We start from the raw sequence: 13,499 nt of genomic DNA on the forward strand, positions 1-13,499 counted from the left end.
CCATGGCCACTCCTGGGACTGCAGCAATGTAGTCCTCTCAAGAAGAGGAGACAAGGAAACTGGATGAAGGTATGTCTAAGGTTTCGACAGGCCCACGTTGGCAGACCCCAGCTGGGGGTCGGCAAGCAGGGATGGACAGGGCAAGGGAAGCAAGGGAAATGCTGGGGAGGGGGGGTGGTGAAACTGCCTGTGAGAGGACTCTGATGGGCACGGGGGTCTGAAAATAGGGAACATCCCCCTTTCCTGCCCACTAGTCTACCAGATTACACTTGTGGGCTGGACAATTGGAACTGGCCTCACTGCAGGTAAAGTCCCTGCAGTGGCAGGAGGAGATCCTTAAGTGGTCATTAATTGGATCCAACCATAACTAACTAACTCAATATACACGTCTGGATTGTCAATGGAAGGCTTATCCTGCTGGGTAGCACTTATTGGAAATTCAGAACCACGGCCGGGATTCTACCCTACCCGGCAGGGTGGGGGGGTCCCGGCGTGTTGGGGTGGCGTGAACCATTCCGGCGGCAGGCAGCCCCAAAGGTGCGGAAGTCTCCGCAGCTTTAGGGGCCAATCCCTCACATTGAGGGGCTAGGCCCGCGCCGGAGTGGTTCCCACTCCGCCGGCTGGCGTGAATGGCCTTTCGCGCCACACCAGCCGGGGCCGAAAGGACTTGGCCGGCCGGCGTAAGTCCGCGCATGCGCCGGAGTGTCTGTCAGCGGCTGCTGTCGGGACGGGGCCGTTGAATCTTGCGAGAGGCCTCTCGTGAGATTTGCGATGCTTGGAACGCCTCGCCAGATTTAACAGAATCTTGCGAGATGCCGCGGTCAGGATCGCGCCCTCACTGGGCATGATCCAGATCAGCATATTTAAATGAGCCATTCGGCTTTGCCTGGGTGACCTCACCAGGGCACTGTTTTGTATTGGTTTCCACAAACGTGGACCAGTCGTAATGACACCTGGGGGGTCTTGCAGGATGGGGAGAAAGGGCAGGATGGCACATTGGCACTACCTCTGGCACCCAGTCTCCTTGGTATTGCCAGCCTGGCACCCTAGCAGCTACCCTGGAAGTATTAGCCTGGCATTGCCCAGGTAGCATGGACTCTGCTTCTCCCTCTGCAGATGCTGCCAAATCTCCTGGGTTTTCCAGCACTTTCTGTTTCCAGCTTGGCTTTCCAACATCCACAGTATTTTGTAATTATTAAAAAGCACATTTGCTTCCTCAAGAATATTCATTCAACCATGTTGCAGAACCCTCAATATTCCCCACCCACAAAACGTTCTGGAAGAAACAGTTTCTGCTTCGTTGACTCTTGTCGCCAATTGATCTTGCCAAACATGTTGCACTGTTTTTGGGAACTGTATCCCAGAGCGGTGCTTCACGTTAAGTAGGTGTCTTCCATTTAAGGGGAGTCCTTTAAGTGTTGCAGTCCTACCCATTTTTCTTTCAGTTTCCATGCTCTCACCCTCAGTGAACAAGGTCCCAGCAGCAGTCCCCAAGGCAAGCTCATATTGGTTACTGAATACCTAATTATTGAAAATATAACTAGGCAGAGTATGAAAGATCTGAGAAGATCCTAGATCACTACTTCAATCAAGCTCAAATCCCTAGCACCGAGTTCCACAGCCCTATTAGAGGCAACAGGAAATCTGACCTATCATTCCTTAGTGGCACATCAAAGACTGCCTAATAGCTGAAAATTCACTGACATCTGCTATCCCCAGTTGATGTGTGTCCCCTCGTCTGCTATTGTAAGTGTCTGCGATAAATTAGTCATGTCATTGTTTAGCATCCTTTGGAATGATACTGAAAAGTGGGTATTATTTGAGAAAATCGCAGCCATGTTCTTGACTGAGAAAATCATATTCATTGCCTTCACTGTTCAGATGTTTAATGGGCATAACTGTCCTTAAAGTGCTGCTGAGAGGAACAGCTATAATTTCTCCTCCCACCACCTGTCCATAAACAGAAATGTGTTTTTGATTTGTTTCCCTCTTCGTTAGCCACGACATATTCCCAAACCCTCGATTTTGATGCAATCCAATTTGCCATGATTAACCCCACAGCAGACTCAAGGTAGGATGAACTCAAAGGGTTAGATTTTTTTTGCACATGCTCAAAATGCAGAAAGCAGGTTCACAATACCCCCGCCCCACCTCGTGTTTAGGTAGTCAAGAGAGGAATGGAGAAAAGAAAAATTTTCAGGATGGATACCACTGAGGGTGGGTTCAAAATCCAATCAGGTATTCCTTCATGAGGTGGGTGGAAACCAATGCTGTATAATTCACTTTTCCAGCAGTGCTGACTTCATATGATGAGACAGGGATGCAGAGCTGCATTAGTCTTGTCGGTGATTGTCCAGAGTTTCCAGTCGCAGAGGTGTGGATGGGAGCTACCTACTGCACTTGAGCAGAATTCCTATTCCGTGAAACTGCGGGTTAGATGTTAAATAGCAGACTGACCTATGCAGTTCATCAGGCAATATTACTTGTTCCACAAGCCAGAGGCCCATATCACATGACTCCCACCTCTCTGCCTGGTCTTTGACCAAGGATGTATATCCATCATTTGGATTCCAAGGATTATTATCTGTTTCAGCCATGAGGAATTGGAAGGGACGTTGCTGGGTCTTTGTCACAGCTGATGATCCATACCTTTCTGGCCAGTCTGGGCAATTAAATGCAGATAGCCTTTATGTAACTCTCTTTGAATTTGGGCTGCACTGTCCCCAGGTAGTTGTTAGTGGCTCCTCAGAGATAACGAGATGCATGTTTTCCTAAAACTGCCAAGTAGTTTCTTTTGCTCAGAGTTCAGGTTAGGCCATTTTAAAGGTACTTCACAATATAGAATTTACAGTGCAGAAGGAGGCCATTCGGCCCATCGAGTCTGCACCGGCTCTTGGAAAGAGCACCTTACCCAAGGTCAACACCTCCACCCTATCCCCATAACCCAGTAACCCCACCCAACACTAAGGGCAATTTAGGACACTAAGGGCAATTTATCATGGCCAATCCACCTAACCTGCACATCTTTGGACTGTGGGAGGAAACCGGAGCACCCGGAGGAAACCCACGCACACACGGGGAGGATGTGCAGACTCCACACAGACAGTGACCCAAGCCGGAATCGAACCTGGGACCCTGGAGCTGTGAAGCATTTGTGCTATCCACAATGCTACCGTGCTGCCCAAATTGCTCAGTTTTAAAATTTTAGAAATAGCAAAAAGCAACTCTACATATTTTATAAATTATAGAGGGAGGGGTCTTAGTCCCTCTCAAGATATACAATACATTTCCCGTACCAGCCTCCCCGAACAGGCGGCGGAATGTGGCGACTAGGGGCTTATCACAGTAACTTAATTGAAGCCTACTTGTGACAATAAGCAATTTCAATTTCATTTTTTCATTTAATACCAAGCTAAGGTGGTACGCGATCAGGTCTAATGCAGCTAGAACTAGCTTAGCGCAGCACGGTAGCACAAGTGGATAGCACTGTGGCTTCACAGCACCCGGGTCCCAGGTTCGATTCTCCGCTGGGTCACTGTCTGTGCGGAGTCTGCATGTTGTCTGCGTGTGTTTCATCTGGATGCTCTGGTTTCCTCCCACAGTGCAAAAGACGTGCAGGTTAGGTGGATTGGCCATGATAAATTGCCCTTAGTGTCCAAAAATAAAGGTTAGGAGGGGTTATTGGGTTCAGGGGATAGGGTGGAAGCGAGGGCTTAAGTGGGTCTGTGCAGACTCGATGGGCCGAATGGCCTCCTTCTGCACTGTATATTCTATGTAAATCAATGTAAACTATTATCACAAGCGGTTAGTTAATTAGTCTCAGTGGCTTCAGGGCCAAGATCTGATTAATCAATGATTGGATGGAAGCCTTCCCAGAAATATTTCCGAAATAGGCAGGGAACACTTACTGGACTTAATTCAAGAGGATCATAAAAGTGAGTTTGTTTGCTCTTGTTTTTAATCTCATTTTAGGTAAAGCAAGACCTTATTGAGTCATCAGTCCCCAGTAAATCAAAAGGGTATATTTCAGTTGGGATTTGCATGCACAGACGCTTTAACGTCATTGGGCAAACCGTGGAAACCCCCCAGAAAATGGTACAGTACTGAAGAACTTCTGAAGCCCTTATGGCGAAGCTACAGTAGACGGATGGAAAACCCACCTGGAAATTCAATCCCCAAATGAGTATGTGTGTGCATGTGCACACATGTCTAAACACTTTGCAGAACAATTTACAGTTTTACAGTGGATCTAATAAAACAACAGCTTGCATTTTATATGGTGAATTTAATAGAGATAGATGTCCCATGATTCTTAAGAGACACAAAAGTAAAGAGCAAATGCCAAGCCAAAGAAGAAAGTCACTTGGTGGCACAGAACATGAAGGTTGCTGTAAAGAGAGACATGTCGCAGAACCTTTTCATCCTGCACTTATCAGAACAAAGGTAAGAATGTCAAATTTCAAACAATCACAACAATTTATACTGTAGGAGAAAAGATTGGTGATTGATTGGCAAGTTGTTTCTAATTGGCCAAGATGTTGCCATGGATAAAGCAACAGAGAATTATGGATGGGTGATATTTTCAATTAACAGGATGTTACCGTCAATCCAAAAAGATTTTCCGCCTGTCACACAATTGCGCAACGTCGTGCATGAATTTCAGTGCCATTGCGAAGCCTGGTACATAGACCGTATATGCCATGAATTGGCTGATCGAGTAATTTAGCAAGTTCCTTCGCTTTTTCATGATCGGCAGAGCATAGACCGTGTTCATCTAGTTTAGGTTTAGGTTTGCAAAAACGAAAACAAAATGTTCACTGTTAGATGTGAGCCCATAACTGGGAAATGCTTATTGAACAATCCTGAGTGTGGTAATAGTTACACGAGCCACCGATTTAAAATATTCAGTCACACTCGTAATCTTGCTCATTTACACTTGCTAGAAGTGACATACATTTCTTTGCAGGTATGTCTTCTCGGAAAAAGCCTTGCACCTGTTTTAAATACCCAGGAGACTGGGGAGCCTAAGCTCACCCTCAGGAGAGGACCTGCCATGGTGGCTGCATCTTAATGGAAACTGCGATATAAGCAGCCATAAAAATAGACAAACAAACATTCTGGATGTTTTATTCCTGCCACTGAAATTGCAATCATTATATTTGCACCAATTGTCCTTTGAGCTGTGTATTTAAGCAATTTGGGGCGTGTGACTGCTGTACAAGTTGTGCCATCAACGGAAGTGTTATAGTCCTTTTAAATATTGTATGTGGTTACAATGTTCAGTGGAACTGTGTATCAATAATCTTGCATTTGGAACGTTGGACAGCAATTACACAACATGGTGCAGTATATTGTGAAAGCTTCAATTGATTTTTAAAAAAATTGAAGTTCAGGAGATTAATTTTGGATGTGAATCATTGTTATTGAAGCTGCTGCTGTCATAAAGCACATTTAAAAAAATATACAGCTGACTGGGATACAACCGTGAAAAGCAGCCTTTATTTGATCAAAACCCAGCATTGAAACCTCACAATTGGCACAATCTTTGTTCTCAGGTTTCAATATCGGCAGACGACATGTTTGAACTTCAACTGTTTGTGAGAACTATGAAGGCATCCGATTAATTATGAAGGAGACTAGCAACAAAAGTCTTAGGAACATGGGCCAGAATGTAATAGAACAAAGAACAAAGAATAATACAGCACAGGAACAGGCCCTTCAGCCTTTCACGTGTCGTATCTAGACCAAACGCCTGTATCCTTCTATACCCCATCTGTTCATGTGCCAATCCAGATAAGGCTTAAAGGTCACTAACGTATCTGCCTCAACCACCTCACTTGGTAGTGCATTCCAGGCGACCACTACCCTTTGTGTAAAAAACTTCCCCCGCACATCTCCACTGAACCTTTCCCCCCTCACCTTGAATTTGTGCCTCCTTGTAATTGCCATTTCCGCCCTGGGAAAAAGCCTCCAACTGTCCACCCAATCTATACCTCTAATAATTTTATAAACTTCTATCAGGTCGCCCCTCAACCTCCATCTCACTAGGAGGAACAATCCCAGTTTATTCAATCTCTCCTCATAGCTCCTTCCGCAGCACAGTAGCATAGTGGTTAGCACTATGGCTTCACAGCGGCAGGGTCCCAGGTTCAATTCCCGGGCTTGGGTCACTGCCTGTGCGGAGTCTGCATGTTCTCCCTGTGTATGCGTGGGTTTCCTCCGGGTGCTCCGGTTTCCTCCCACAAGTCCTGAAATTAGGTAATTTGGACATTCTGAATTCTCCCTCTGTGTACCCGAACAAGCGCCAAAATGTGGCCACCAGGATCTTTTCACAGTAACTTCATTGCAGTGTTAATGTAAGCCTACTTGTGACAATAGAGATTATTATTAGCTAATACCCTCCATACCAGGCAACATCCTGGTAAACCTTTTCTGGACTCTCTCCAAAGCCTCCACGTCCTTCTGGTAGTGCAGTGACCAGAATTGGACACAGTATTCCAAATGTGACCTAACCAACGCTCGATATAACTGTAACATAATTTTTGAGCTTTTATACTCGATACCCTGCCATATGCTTCCTTCGCCATTATTTCCACCTGTGCTGCCACTTTTAAGGATCTGTGGACCTGCACGCCCAGATCGCTCTGTGTCTCTATGCTCCTGACGGTTCTGCCATTTATTTTATAGCTCCCACCTGAATTGGATCTACCAAAATCCATCACCTCGCATTTGTCCGGGTTAAATTCCATCTGCCACTTCTCTACCCAATTTTGCAGCCTATCTATACCCTGTTGTATTCTCTGACAATCTTCATCACTGCCCACAACTCCTGCAATCTTAGTATCATCCTCAAACTTGCTAATCAGACCAGCTATATTTTCTTCCAAGTCATTTATATGTATTACAAAGAGCAGAGGTCCCAGGACTGATTCCTGCGGAATACCACTAGTTACAGAACTCCATTCGAAATACACCCTTAAACTGCTACCCTAAATCTTCTATGGCCAAGCCAGTTCTGGATCCATCCAGATAATTCACCCCTGACCCCATGTGATCTAATCTTTTGCACCAGCCTGCCATGAGGGACCTTATCAAATGCTTTACTAAATTCCATGTAGCCAACATCCACAGCCCCTCATTATCAATCATTTTTGTCACCTCTTCAAAAAATTCAATCAAATTAGTGAGACATGACCTCTCTCAGACAAAACCATGCTGTCTGTCGGGATTAAGGGGCGAGATTCTCCGACCCCCCGCCGGGTTGGATAATCGCTGGGGGGCGGCGTGAATCGCGTCCCCGCCAGCTGCCGAATTCTCCGCCTCCGGGGTTTTGGCGGGGTTGGGAATCATGCCGTGCCGGTTGGGCACCTTTGCCAGCGGCCCCACCGGTGATTCTCCGGCCCGCGATGGGCCCAGTGGCTGCACGTTTTGGGCCGGTCCCACCGACGTAAATCACAACAGGTCCTTACCGACGGGACCTGGCTCCATGGGCGGCCTACAGACTGCTCAGGGGGATCTGGCCTCAGGGGATGCCCCCTCAGTGGCCTGGTCCACGATAGGGGCCCAGCAATCCACAGGCGGGCCTGTGCCATGGGAGCACTCTTTCCCTCCGCAACGGCCGCTGTCAACCTCCTCTATGGGTGGTGCGGAGAAGAAACCCCCCTGCGCATGCGCTGAGATGACGGCAGCACATGCTGGCGCTCCCACGCATGCGCCAAATTGCGGCAGCTGGTGGTGGCCCTTCGGCGCCGGTTGGCATGGTGGAAACCCCTTCCGCGCCAGCTGGCGCGGCGTCAAGCACTCCGGTGCCGGCCTAACCCCTGAAGGTGCGGAGGATTCCGCACCTTCGGGAAGGCCCGACATCGGAGTGGTTCACGCCACTCCTCAGCGCCATAGTGGCCTGCCCCGCTGGTTCGCAGAGAATCCCGCACAAGACCATTCACTTCCAAATGTACATAGATCAGGGGTGGGATTCTCTGACCCCCCACCCCACCGGGTCGGAGAATCACTGGAGGGCGGCGTGAATCCCGTCTCGTCGCTCCGACACCGGCTGCCAAATTCTCCGGCGCCGGTTTTTTTTTGGGGGGTGGGGCGCTGCGTCACCCGGAGAATCGGCCGAGGGCGCAAGTCCCGCGATTCTCCGGGGTCCCGTGGATTCGGCCGAAGCCCCGACAGCGTGACCTAGGCCGCTCACACCTGCTGGCTGACGGTACGGGTGAGGAGGTGAGTGGCTGTCGCATTGCACTTCTGAGGGGGCGGGAGGGGGAGGCCGGGCCTCCATGTTGGGGGTTGGGCCTCCATGTTTGGGTGGAGGGGGCGGTCCTCTATGTTGGGGTGCGGGGCCTCCATGTTCGGGTTGGGGAGTGAGGAGGGGGCTTACATGTTGCGTGGACGGGGCCTACATGGTCGGGGGGGGGTTTGGGGAGGGGGTCTCCATGTTGGGTGGGTGGGGCCTCCATGGTTGGGGGTGGGTTGGGTAGGGTGCCTCCACACTGGGGGGAGGGGGCCTCCATGTTTGAGTGGGGGGTTTTGGGGAGGGGGCCTCCATGTTGGGGGGGCGGGGTCTCCATGGTTGGGGGGGTTGGGAAGGGGGCCTCCATGTTGGGAGGGGCGGGGCCTCCATGGTCGGGGAGGTGGTTTGAGGAGGGGGCCTCCACATTGGGGGGGCCTCCATGGTCATGGGGGTGGGTTTGGTAGGGGGTCTCCATGTTCGGGGGGGGGGGGGTGGCAGCGGTCGGACAACATGCCAGCTGGCCTGCCAGGACAGGGCATTGCCAGAGCCACGCCTGCCAGTATGGCGGCCAGGCTGATGGGTACCGGCCCCGGGCGCTGGCTGCCCGCATGGCCCCAGGCCTTGCCCATGGATTCCGGACCCCCAGGGGCAGACCACCAAACAGCCGGCAGCCATCGGTGGGAAGGGGCGGGTCCGCACCCATGGCGGCCCCCAGTGAGGGAATAGCCATCCAACGATGGCGCTATCAGGAGGGACGGGCAATAGTGGGCGGAGCATGCAGGGTGTGGGCAGGGGCCTGGGTGCATGCGTGGCTGTGGTGCAATCAGCAAAACGGGTCAGACATGTTGCCCAGGGCACGTGGCTGTAGAGGGGGCCATCCGCCATCCCGAAACATGTTGTATACCCCCCCCACCCCCTGCAGATTATAATGTTTGGGCACCAGCCAGCGATGTTGGCCGCTCTGGCGGGAGCTGCTGTCCTTCTTTGGCCCTGTGGCAGCGTCGGCGCAGGCGGCTCAGAGCGGCTGTGGCAGTGGCGCCTGTAGCAGAGGGACGGGCTACAGCAGGTCAGGTGGCACCCGCTCAGACTGCAGGGCAGCCCGCCCAATGGGCGCAGGAGGAGGGAGAGTCAGGCGACAACCAGAACAACAAGGGGGATGCACAGAACGAGGCCTCGTGTTTACCGTCACCACATGTCCTTCGAGGACCTGCCGGATAGGGCATGCAGGAGGAAACTCAGGATGAGTCGGGAAATGGTCGTCCATATCTGCCACCTGATTGCACACCTGGCGCCGTGTGGCACTGGGGGAGGACATGCTATCCCGGAGGCCGTCAAGGTTACGGTGGCCCTGACCGTTTATGCGACGGGGTCGTTCCAGTCACCAAGTAGGGACGTGTCCGGCATCTCCCAGCCATCGGCGCACCGGTGCGTCCGTGCAGTGACTGATACCCTGTACGACATCACGGACCGGTTCATACAGTTCCCACTGGACTGCGCCCACCAGGATGCCCGGGCAGCGGGATTCGCTGCCGTCGCCAGGGTACCCATGGTACAGGGGGCGATCGATGGGGTGCACGTCGCCATGCGGCCATCAGCGGAGAACAGAGACGTGTTCATGAACAGGAAAGGGACCCACTCCATGAACATTCAGGTGGTCTGTGACCACCGCATGAAGATCATGCACGTCTGCGCACAGTACCTGGGCCGTGTATATGACGCGTTTATCCTGGCCCAATCGTTCATCCCCGCCATGTTCGAGTGTCGCTCCCCCCCCAGGTTACGGGGTTGGTTACTGGATGACAAGGGTTACCCATTGCAGTCATGGCTGATGACGCCTATAGGGAGGCCACAGACCGACACGGAGACCCAATACAATGAGGCAACCAGGGGTGTGATCAAGAGGTGCTTTGGCCTGTTGAAGATGCGCTTAAGGTGCCTGGACCGCTCTGGAGGGGCCCTCCAGTACCATTTGGAGAGGTTCGGCCTTATCGTTGTTGTCTGCTGCATCCTCCACAATATTGCGCTGCAGAGGGGCGATGTACTGGAGGAGGAGGAGGGGGCAGAGGGGGAGCCCACAGGAGGGGATGCCTCTCCAGGTGAGGAGGATGGGGGCAAGGGGGGCAACAGACGCGACATGGGAGCTGGATATAGACAGGAGGCTGCACAACGCCACTGGCTTGGCTAGCAAGCACATTTCACCAACTAGGGGGTTAGGAGCTCTCTGAGCAGGGGCACTGGCAACACCATACCACCCCACTTCACCACCCAGCACCCCCACCTCCCACACCACCCGACAGCCTTACCTCCCACACCACCACATGCACCGCACTGTCCAACTGTGGCACAATGGGCTGGTCTCACATGATGGCTTGTGGAAGATGGTGTGTTCAATGTCACGGTAAATGATGACAACCCGCTCTGCAATGAGTTATGAGTTCCAAATCGTTAGCCAATGTCTGACTCATGGCCACAGCTACACCCTCCACCTGGGTGGTCCCTGTATGTGTTATGGACACTCCATCACATGGACATGTTGGGTAGCTGGCTGCGGGGTGGCGAGGATGGTGGGGGGAAGATTTACACACATCGAGGCTCACCATTCCATCAACCTTCGACCACAGTGCCACTCAGCCCCCTTCACGACCCCGTGGGCACTGGACATAGAACAAAGTTATCTTGCATTGGTGTAAGAGTGAGTTTAATTGTAACGGTAGCATACAAGTGCCCAAGCCCCTATAACTATACTGTGCCCTGCACCCGTGCCAACTTACTAGGTGTCAAACTTCTTGGCCTTACGGGCCCTACTACTACATCTCGATATTTCTCCTATGGTACAGCAGGAGTACAGGTGGACTGCTGAGATTCCTGCCCTGAGACGTGGCTCCCCGTTGGCGCACGTTGCCTGGGGCGGCCCAGCTTGGATGGGCCAGGCTGCTCCATGGACATGCTGGATGGCTTGATGCCACCCTGTTGTGCCCACTGCCCACCAGATGCACCAGGGACGGAATGGGGGTAGTCGAGGATCCGCGGTGTTCCGGACTCCCTTGCAGGAGTCACCGTGGCGGGCCCCAGAACCTCCTCCTCCTTCGGGGTGCATGTGGCCCTGGTGCATGGGACGGGAGTGCGAGCGGAGACAAGCTCCAAGGCACCCCCGACACCTGGTGCTGCCAGTTCTGGAGGCCCGCTGTGGTATCGAACAGGGTCTGAATGTTAGCAGCAATGGATCTCAGGGTGTGGGCTATTCCTGTCTGGGACTGTGCCACCTCCCTCTGTGCTTGTGTGATGCCATCCAGCATCTGGGCAATGCCGCCGATGCTCTCAGCGATGGCCTGCTGAAACTGAGCCATCGCCTGGGCAATGCCGCCGATGCTCTCAGCGATGGCCTGCTGAAACTGAGCCATCGCCTGGGCAATGCCGCCGATGCTCTCAGCGACGGCCTGCTGAGGCTGTGCCATCGCCTGAGCAATGCTGCCGATGCTCTCAGCGATGGCCTGCTGAAACTGAGCCATCGCCTGGGCAATGCCGCCGATGCTCTCAGCGATGGCCTGCTGAGGCTGTGCCATCGCCTGGGCAATGCCGCCGATGCTCTCAGCGACGGCCTGCTGAAACTGAGCCATTGCCTGGGCAATGCCACCTATGCTCTCAGCGATGGCCTGCTGAAACTGAGCCATTGCCTGGGCAATGCCACCTATGCTCTCAGTGATGGCCTGCTGAAACTGAGCCATTGCCTGGGCAATGCCACCTATGCTCTCAGCGATGGCCTGCTGAGGCTGTGCCATCGCCTGGGCAATGCCGCCGATGCTCTCAGCGACGGCCTGCTGAAACTGAGCCATCGCCTGGGCAATGCCACCGATGCTCTCAGCGATGGCCTGCTGAGGCTGTGCCATCGCCTGGGCAATGCCGCCGATGCTCTCAGTGATGGCCTGCTGAAACTGAGCCATTGCCTGGGAAATGCCGCCGATGCTCTCAGCGATGGCCTGTTGAAACTGAGCCATTGCCTGGGAAATGCCGCCGATGCTCTGGCAAGGGGCAACCTCCCGGTCCCCGGCCCCACCAACGAGGTCCAGTGCCCTCTGCTCGTGCACTGTGAGGGGGGTGCAGCACGGGTGAACCCCCTCCAGTTCTCGCACGCTCCCTGTGGTTGTGGGCAGTCTTCTCCTGGGTGGGGGGGGGGGGGGGGGGGAGGGCAGCAAAGCATCAGCGTTAGGCGGTACACAGCATCCCGCGCAGATGTTGGCTACATGATGGCATGGGAGCACTTGGCACATGGCCACGGCAGTTCACAGGGGTGTGTTCAGCCCATGTGGGTCCGGCGGGGGGTTTACACCCCTCCTTGGGGGGGGGGTTACTGTCCCATGTGTGGGTGGTAGGGGTTGGGTGGTGCCAGGGGCACGTCTCGGTGTACTCACCCTGGCTGCCCTCGTCAGGTCTTGCATCTTCTTCTTGCAGCAATGCGCTTACGGCATTGCCTACCTCACGCCGATTCCAAACGACTGTGCGTCCCAGGTGCCGGTGGCCATGTCTACTGCACAGGATAGCCCTCCTCTCCTCGACCGTGTCCAGCAGCGTCTTGAGATCATGGTCACGGAACCTCGGGGTGGCACGGCGGGGAGGGGGGGGGGGCATCTCGCCGGTCTCGGGGCTTTGCGCCACTCACGCACATTTTATGCGACGCCGCACCGCGTGATCGAGGCGTCGCGCGAATGACGCTGGTCTGGCGACTCGCCCCCGCGCTTCTCGCTGTGCCAGTGCTGGCCCTGTTTGTGGGCCAGAATTAGCCATTGGAGCGTACCGTTCACGCCGGCATAAAATGCGACGGCGTTTTCGACGGTGTAGACACTCTGCCGTGGGATTAGAGAATCCCGGGTACACAGAGGGAGAATTCAGAATGTCCAAATTACCTGACAGCGCACCTTTTGGGACATGAAGGGGCTGGTTTAGCTCACTGGGCTAAGTTGCTGGCTTTTAAAGCAGACCAAGCAGGCCAGTAGCACGGTTCAATTCCCGTACCAGCCTCCCCGGACAGGCGCCGGAATGTGGCGACTAGGGGCTTTTCACAGTAACTTCATTGAAGCCTACTCGTGACCATAAGTGATTTTCATTTCATTTCATGTGGGAGGAAACCGGAGCACCCGGAGGAATCCCATGCACACACAGGGAGAAAGTGCAGACTCTGTACAGACAGTGACCCAAGCCGGGAATAGAACCTCGGAAGATAAGCGTATTATCTAAATGGTGAGAGCTCTGAATTGCAGAGGGATTCATA

This window comes from Scyliorhinus canicula, chromosome 2 (genome assembly GCF_902713615.1).
Source record: "Scyliorhinus canicula chromosome 2, sScyCan1.1, whole genome shotgun sequence".
Taxonomy (NCBI): domain Eukaryota; kingdom Metazoa; phylum Chordata; class Chondrichthyes; order Carcharhiniformes; family Scyliorhinidae; genus Scyliorhinus; species Scyliorhinus canicula.